General features: G+C 49.0%; 3 non-coding genes across 3 annotated transcripts in view; all 3 read left to right on the top strand.

Moving 5' to 3' along the window:
- The first annotated feature begins 298 nt into the window (after positions 1–298).
- On the top strand, positions 299–2,219 carry LOC148165253 (small subunit ribosomal RNA). Its single transcript, XR_015771636.1, has one exon. It is a non-coding gene; the product is annotated as a small subunit ribosomal RNA (ribosomal RNA).
- A 1,618-nt stretch (positions 2,220–3,837) lies between these two features.
- Positions 3,838–3,994, top strand: LOC148165252 (5.8S ribosomal RNA). Its single transcript, XR_015771635.1, has one exon. It is a non-coding gene; the product is annotated as a 5.8S ribosomal RNA (ribosomal RNA).
- A 658-nt stretch (positions 3,995–4,652) lies between these two features.
- Positions 4,653–6,709, top strand: part of LOC148165251 (large subunit ribosomal RNA) — a 4,039-nt gene continuing 1,982 nt past the window's right edge. The window contains exon 1 of the ribosomal RNA XR_015771637.1: positions 4,653–6,709. This exon is cut by the window's right edge and continues 1,982 nt beyond it. This is a non-coding gene — a ribosomal RNA (large subunit ribosomal RNA).

The following is a 6,709-nucleotide window of genomic DNA, read 5'->3' as shown; positions in this document are numbered from 1 at the left end:
ACGACGACAACTTAGAACGGATGAATAAGAATAAAATTGTTGCAGGAGATTCAATCAAGGATGATGTGAAAAAAATGTCGAAAAATTTTCCATCCAGAAAGATCGCGTGGCGTTACGTCTCTTCTTACGAGGTTTTCGTTTCGCAGACACGCACACTTTCTTCAAAACAATAATAGGAAAGTGTTCAGTTTTTTATAAGAGCAGCAGGTGTCTTTCCGAAATTCTACGATTATTGTAGCTTATATGACTAGAAGGAAAGAAAGACTAAAACTCTCTTATTTTAAAACAAGAACGCAGTTCCCTGGTTGATCCTGCCAGTAGTCATATGCTTGTCTCAAAGATTAAGCCATGCATGTCTCAGTACAAGCCAAATTAAGGTGAAACCGCGAAAGGCTCATTAAATCAGTTATGGTTCCTTAGATCGTACCCACATTTACTTGGATAACTGTGGTAATTCTAGAGCTAATACATGCAAACAGAGCTCCAACCGGAAACGGAAGGAGCGCTTTTATTAGATCAAAACCAATCGGTGGCGGTCTCCGTCATCGTACAACTTGGTGACTCTGAATAACTTTACGCTGATCGCACGGTCTCGCACCGGCGACGCATCTTTCAAATGTCTGCCTTATCAACTGTCGATGGTAGGTTCTGCGCCTACCATGGTTGTAACGGGTAACGGGGAATCAGGGTTCGATTCCGGAGAGGGAGCCTGAGAAACGGCTACCACATCCAAGGAAGGCAGCAGGCGCGCAAATTACCCACTCCCGGCACGGGGAGGTAGTGACGAAAAATAACGATACGGGACTCATCCGAGGCCCCGTAATCGGAATGAGTACACTCTAAACCCTTTAACGAGGATCAATTGGAGGGCAAGTCTGGTGCCAGCAGCCGCGGTAATTCCAGCTCCAATAGCGTATATTAAAGTTGTTGCGGTTAAAAAGCTCGTAGTCGAATCTGTGTCCCGCGCCGCCGGTTCATCGTTCGCGGTGTCAACTGGCGTGCCGCGGGACGTCCTGCCGGTGGGCTTAGCTCGAGAGGGCGGCCCAACTCAATCCCGCCGCGGTGCTCTTCATTGAGTGTCGAGGTGGGCCGGCACGTTTACTTTGAACAAATTAGAGTGCTTAAAGCAGGCTAAAACTTCGCCTGAATACTGTGTGCATGGAATAATGGAATAGGACCTCGGTTCTATTTTGTTGGTTTTCGGAACCCCGAGGTAATGATTAATAGGAACGGATGGGGGCATTCGTATTGCGACGTTAGAGGTGAAATTCTTGGATCGTCGCAAGACGGACAGAAGCGAAAGCATTTGCCAAAAACGCTTTCATTGATCAAGAACGAAAGTTAGAGGTTCGAAGGCGATCAGATACCGCCCTAGTTCTAACCATAAACGATGCCAGCTAGCGATCCGCCGACGTTCTTCCGATGACTCGGCGGGCAGCTTCCGGGAAACCAAAGCTTTTGGGTTCCGGGGGAAGTATGGTTGCAAAGCTGAAACTTAAAGGAATTGACGGAAGGGCACCACCAGGAGTGGAGCCTGCGGCTTAATTTGACTCAACACGGGAAACCTCACCAGGCCCGGACACCGGAAGGATTGACAGATTGAGAGCTCTTTCTTGATTCGGTGGGTGGTGGTGCATGGCCGTTCTTAGTTGGTGGAGCGATTTGTCTGGTTAATTCCGATAACGAACGAGACTCTAGCCTGCTAAATAGGCGTATTTCGACATCCCAAAGGCCCGTCGATCCTGGGTTCGCCCGGTGGTCGTGCGCGGTTTTTACTGTCGGCGTACAAACAATTCTTCTTAGAGGGACAGGCGGCTTCTAGCCGCACGAGATTGAGCAATAACAGGTCTGTGATGCCCTTAGATGTTCTGGGCCGCACGCGCGCTACACTGAAGGAATCAGCGTGTCCTCCCTGACCGAGCGGTCCGGGTAACCCGCTGAACCTCCTTCGTGCTAGGGATTGGGGCTTGCAATTGTTCCCCATGAACGAGGAATTCCCAGTAAGCGTGAGTCATAAGCTCGCGTTGATTACGTCCCTGCCCTTTGTACACACCGCCCGTCGCTACTACCGATTGAATGATTTAGTGAGGTCTTCGGACCGGTACGCGATGGCGTTTCGACGTCGTCGATGTCGCTGGGAAGATGACCAAACTTGATCATTTAGAGGAAGTAAAAGTCGTAACAAGGTTTCCGTAGGTGAACCTGCGGAAGGATCATTAACGTGTCCTCGTACACACGAATTTTGACATATGTATAATTTATTATTATGCATTTTTATTTGATCGTGTCGATGTACACTTTATGTTTTTACAACACCGTCGTCGATGACATGGAGTCGACGGCACGATCTTTTGTCGTGCCGTTGCTTGTTTCTTTTTGAAACACCGTGTGTACGACGTTTTGAACTACGAATCGTACATATTCGGAAAAACAATAGCGTTACGCTGGCCCGCAGCGCCGGTCCTTGCGATCGAGTTTTTCACCTTTTTTGAACGAGAAAAACCGAATTCGCTCGGGCATACGGCTGTTTCTTCGGGTACCTAGATTTTTTGATTTTTTTTGTACTATCTCTCGATCTTTTCCAATGATGGAAAAAAGGAGGGACGCTTTCGGTTTTTCGACCGGATCGCGGAAAGTTGTGAACTCCACCGCGAAAGTCGAAAGACGTTAGAAGTCCTCTTTTTTCGGACACACACGGAGAGGATGTAGCAGAGTAGTCGAGAAAGAAGAAAATCGCAGGTGTCGAATTAGGTTACGACTCCGTGGGTTTTAAATGATTTACGCCCGGCTACGGGACCGGCGAGAAACGCTCCCGATTTTACGATTCGCGTGAATGATGTTCGTCGTTAGACGCTTCAAAGAGTTTTTTGAAAGCGCCGTTAAACGAGCGATCACACACACATCACACCTTGCTTTTTTAATGTTTTTGGTAGATGTGGTAAAGTGATTTCGTTAGAAACGGTAAAATTCTCTTTACGGAGCGTACGACTGCACCATTTCAAAATTATATACACCGTCAATCGTCATTAAGTCACGATATAGAACGGTAAACTTGAGGATTTTATGTTAGACGCTCAGTCTGGCACGTCTATAGATTTTTTCGTCAAAATTCACGATCTGTCTTCGGTTTGGCGACGAAAAAATATAGAAAGAAAATTGAAACACGAACACAAAGACCGCCCGCGAAAATCTCTTTTCGCTTACGGCGGATACTAATTCGCTTTTTCATAACGAGTACGATGATGTAATGATGTGTTGATTCCGATCGATCAAAAACCGTCTCTTCGTCACACTTTTTAAAGTGCTTGACACACGCACACTAAATGAAAGACACAATAAAGGAAAACTACCGAAAATGTAGTTTATGAGAGAAAGCAGCATTATTTATTAAAATTATTGCTGAGAAAAAGGAAATTGGCAAATTCCTAATTAAAATCGTATCGAACATGTCCCATCTTCACACATACATGCTCGTACTTTGCGTGTAAAAGCGGAGACCGCGTGAAAAAGAAAAGTGCTTCTTTTTCGGTGCGCGGATACAAATTTGTGTTTGGGTTAATATTTTTTTTAATTTTTTCGTACGCGTAAAACTGAGACCGACGATCGCGTTCCCTTTCAGACGAGAAAGTACGGACGAAAGACAATTAAGAGCGAGAATCATAAATATCCATACCACAACACCGAAATTTTAGACGTGGCACGTTTCGGAACCACGAAGATCATTTTCGTTTCGGATGTACGCACGTACGCAAAAATTTTTGCAAGACGTGTATAGACAGCTGGACGATCGGCATGATCGGGGTTCTTGTGGAACGAGCGTTTAAATTTTAAAAAGATTACCCTGAACGGTGGATCACTTGGCTCGTGGGTCGATGAAGAACGCAGCTAATTGCGCGTCAACTTGTGAACTGCAGGACACATGAACATCGACATTTCGAACGCACATTGCGGTCCTCGGATATAATGTTCCCGGACCACTCCTGGCTGAGGGTCGTGTCAATTTCAAAGACTGCTCGGTTTTCGTTTTCGGACGAAAACGTCGGAGCGTGTTGGATGTGTTGCGACGCGTCGAATAGGTACTCATTAATGTACGTGATCGTCACTTACGTCACGATATAACGACGCACGCCTCGAACGTGTGCCGAGACGTTTACTCGAGCGTGTTTTTTCGTCAAAAAGGACGGGACGGGTATGCTTTGTATTTTTTTTTTACAAAGTCCGTCGGACGTCCACCTTGCGAATCATAAATACGAAAGTGTTTACGTCGGCACATGTTCTTGCGTGGTGTGTCGTAGAATCGTGTGTTTGTGTGCGTTTCTCGTGCAGCGAGTAAATTTGCGCGACATCTTAAGACGCGAAAGCGACCAACTACTACTTGTTGTAGTTGTTGGCTGGTCTTTCGGCGTAGCACGTCCTATTTCTTCAACATGTCGTCATTTAAAAAAAAAAATGGCGTTTTAAGGTTGAGAACGTTATAGACGGTCGTCGTGTCCGAGACGTGTAATGCAAATCGCGACAGACGTCAGATCGTAAGCGTTTCTGTAAACTTAGCCATTTTTTAAAAAGAAAAATGACGAACACGTATAGCAAGGAATGGGAGACGTGTCGTGATCGTCGAAATGACCGAATGAAAAATTTTTATTTTTCATATGCGACCTCAGAGCAGGTGAGACTACCCGCTGAATTTAAGCATATTACTAAGCGGAGGAAAAGAAACTAACTAGGATTCCCTCAGTAGCGGCGAGCGAACAGGGAGAAGCCCAGCACCGAATCCCGCGGCCGAAACCGGACGCCGGGAAATGTGGTGTTAGGGAGGATCCGTCATCCCGAGATCGTGCGGCGCGTCCAAGTCCATCTTGAACGGGGCCACAGCCCATAGAGGGTGCCAGGCCCGTAGCGACCGCTGCCGATAACGGGAGGATCTCTCCTCAGAGTCGGGTTGCTTGAGAGTGCAGCCCTAAGTGGGTGGTAAACTCCATCTAAGGCTAAATATGACCACGAGACCGATAGCGAACAAGTACCGTGAGGGAAAGTTGAAAAGAACTTTGAAGAGAGAGTTCAATAGTACGTGAAACCGTTCAGGGGTAAACCTGAGAAACCCGAAAGGTCGAAAGGGGAGATTCAGCGTGACTCGATGGCGGCGCTGGACGATCGTGTGACAGATGGCGTACGCGTCGTTTGCACCTTTCGTTTTGTCGATCTGCCGTCGAACGCGTGCACTTCTCCCCCTGTAGGACGTCGCGATCCGTTGAGTGCCGGTCTAAGGCCCGCGGTGGAGCTCGTTCGGACGGTTCGCCGTTCGCCGAATGAACCCGTGGTGTTTCCCGATCGGCTCGCTCGACGGTATACAGATGGCGCGGGGCCGCTACACAGTTAGCGTCCGACCTTCGGCAAGCGCGCCCGTCGTGATGGTGATCGGACCTGGTGCCGGTCCCGTCCCCGGGTGGCTGTTCGCTGAGGTGTTCTCGGACAGACCTCGTTGAAACGCCGATCTGCGACGCTATAGCTTTGGGTACTTTCAGGACCCGTCTTGAAACACGGACCAAGGAGTCTAGCATGTGCGCGAGTCATTGGGATTTAACTAAACCTAAAGGCGCAATGAAAGTGAAGGTCCGCCTTGCGCGGACCAAGGGAGGATGGGCGGTCGTTACGGCTGCCGCCCCGCACTCCCGGGGCGTCTCGTTCTCATTGCGAGAAGAGGCGCACCAAGAGCGTACACGCTGGGACCCGAAAGATGGTGAACTATGCCTGGTCAGGACGAAGTCAGGGGAAACCCTGATGGAGGTCCGTAGCGATTCTGACGTGCAAATCGATCGTCGGAACTGGGTATAGGGGCGAAAGACTAATCGAACCATCTAGTAGCTGGTTCCCTCCGAAGTTTCCCTCAGGATAGCTGGCGCTCATAGCATACGAGTTTCATCCGGTAAAGCGAATGATTAGAGGCATTGGGGTCGAAACGGCCTCAACCTATTCTCAAACTTTAAATGGGTGAGATCTCCGGCTTGCTCGAACTATTGAAGCCGCGAGACTCGAATCAGAGTGCCAAGTGGGCCATTTTTGGTAAGCAGAACTGGCGCTGTGGGATGAACCAAACGCCGAGTTAAAGCGCCTAAATCGACGCTTATGGGATACCATGAAAGGCGTTGGTAACTTAAGACATCAGGACGGTGGCCATGGAAGTCGGAATCCGCCAAGGAGTGTGTAACAACTCACCTGCCGAAGTTACTAGCCCTGAAAATGGATGGCGCTGAAGCGTCGTGCTTATACTCGGCCGTCAGAGGCATGTGCGGTCAGGTTATTAAATTAACCGGCCATGAAGCCCTGACGAGTAGGAGGGTCGCGGCGGTGAGCGCAGAAGGACTGGCCGTGAGGCCGTCTGGAGCCGCCGTCGGTGCAGATCTTGGTGGTAGTAGCAAATACTCCAGCGAGGCCCTGGAGGACTGACGTGGAGAAGGGTTTCGTGTGAACAGCCGTTGCACACGAGTCAGTCGATCCTAAGCCCTAGGCGAAAGCCGATGTTGATGTGGTGTAGATTTTTGTCGTTGGTCGCAATTCGCAATTGTTGACGGAAACGTACGGAATTGTGCACACACCCGATGGGCGAAAGGGAATCCGGTTCCTATTCCGGAACCCGGCAGCGGAACCGTTTATAATTCGGGCCCTCGAAAGAGAGTTCGTCGGGGCAACCCAAAAGGACCCGGAGACGCCG

This window comes from Gnatocerus cornutus, unplaced genomic scaffold (genome assembly GCF_029298725.1).
Source record: "Gnatocerus cornutus isolate USDA-ARS CGAHR unplaced genomic scaffold, icGnaCorn1.1 ctg00000445.1, whole genome shotgun sequence".
NCBI classification, from domain to species: Eukaryota; Metazoa; Arthropoda; class Insecta; order Coleoptera; family Tenebrionidae; genus Gnatocerus; species Gnatocerus cornutus.
The sequence above is the reverse complement of the archived record's forward strand: the minus strand, read 5'-3'. Positions and strand labels throughout refer to the sequence as shown.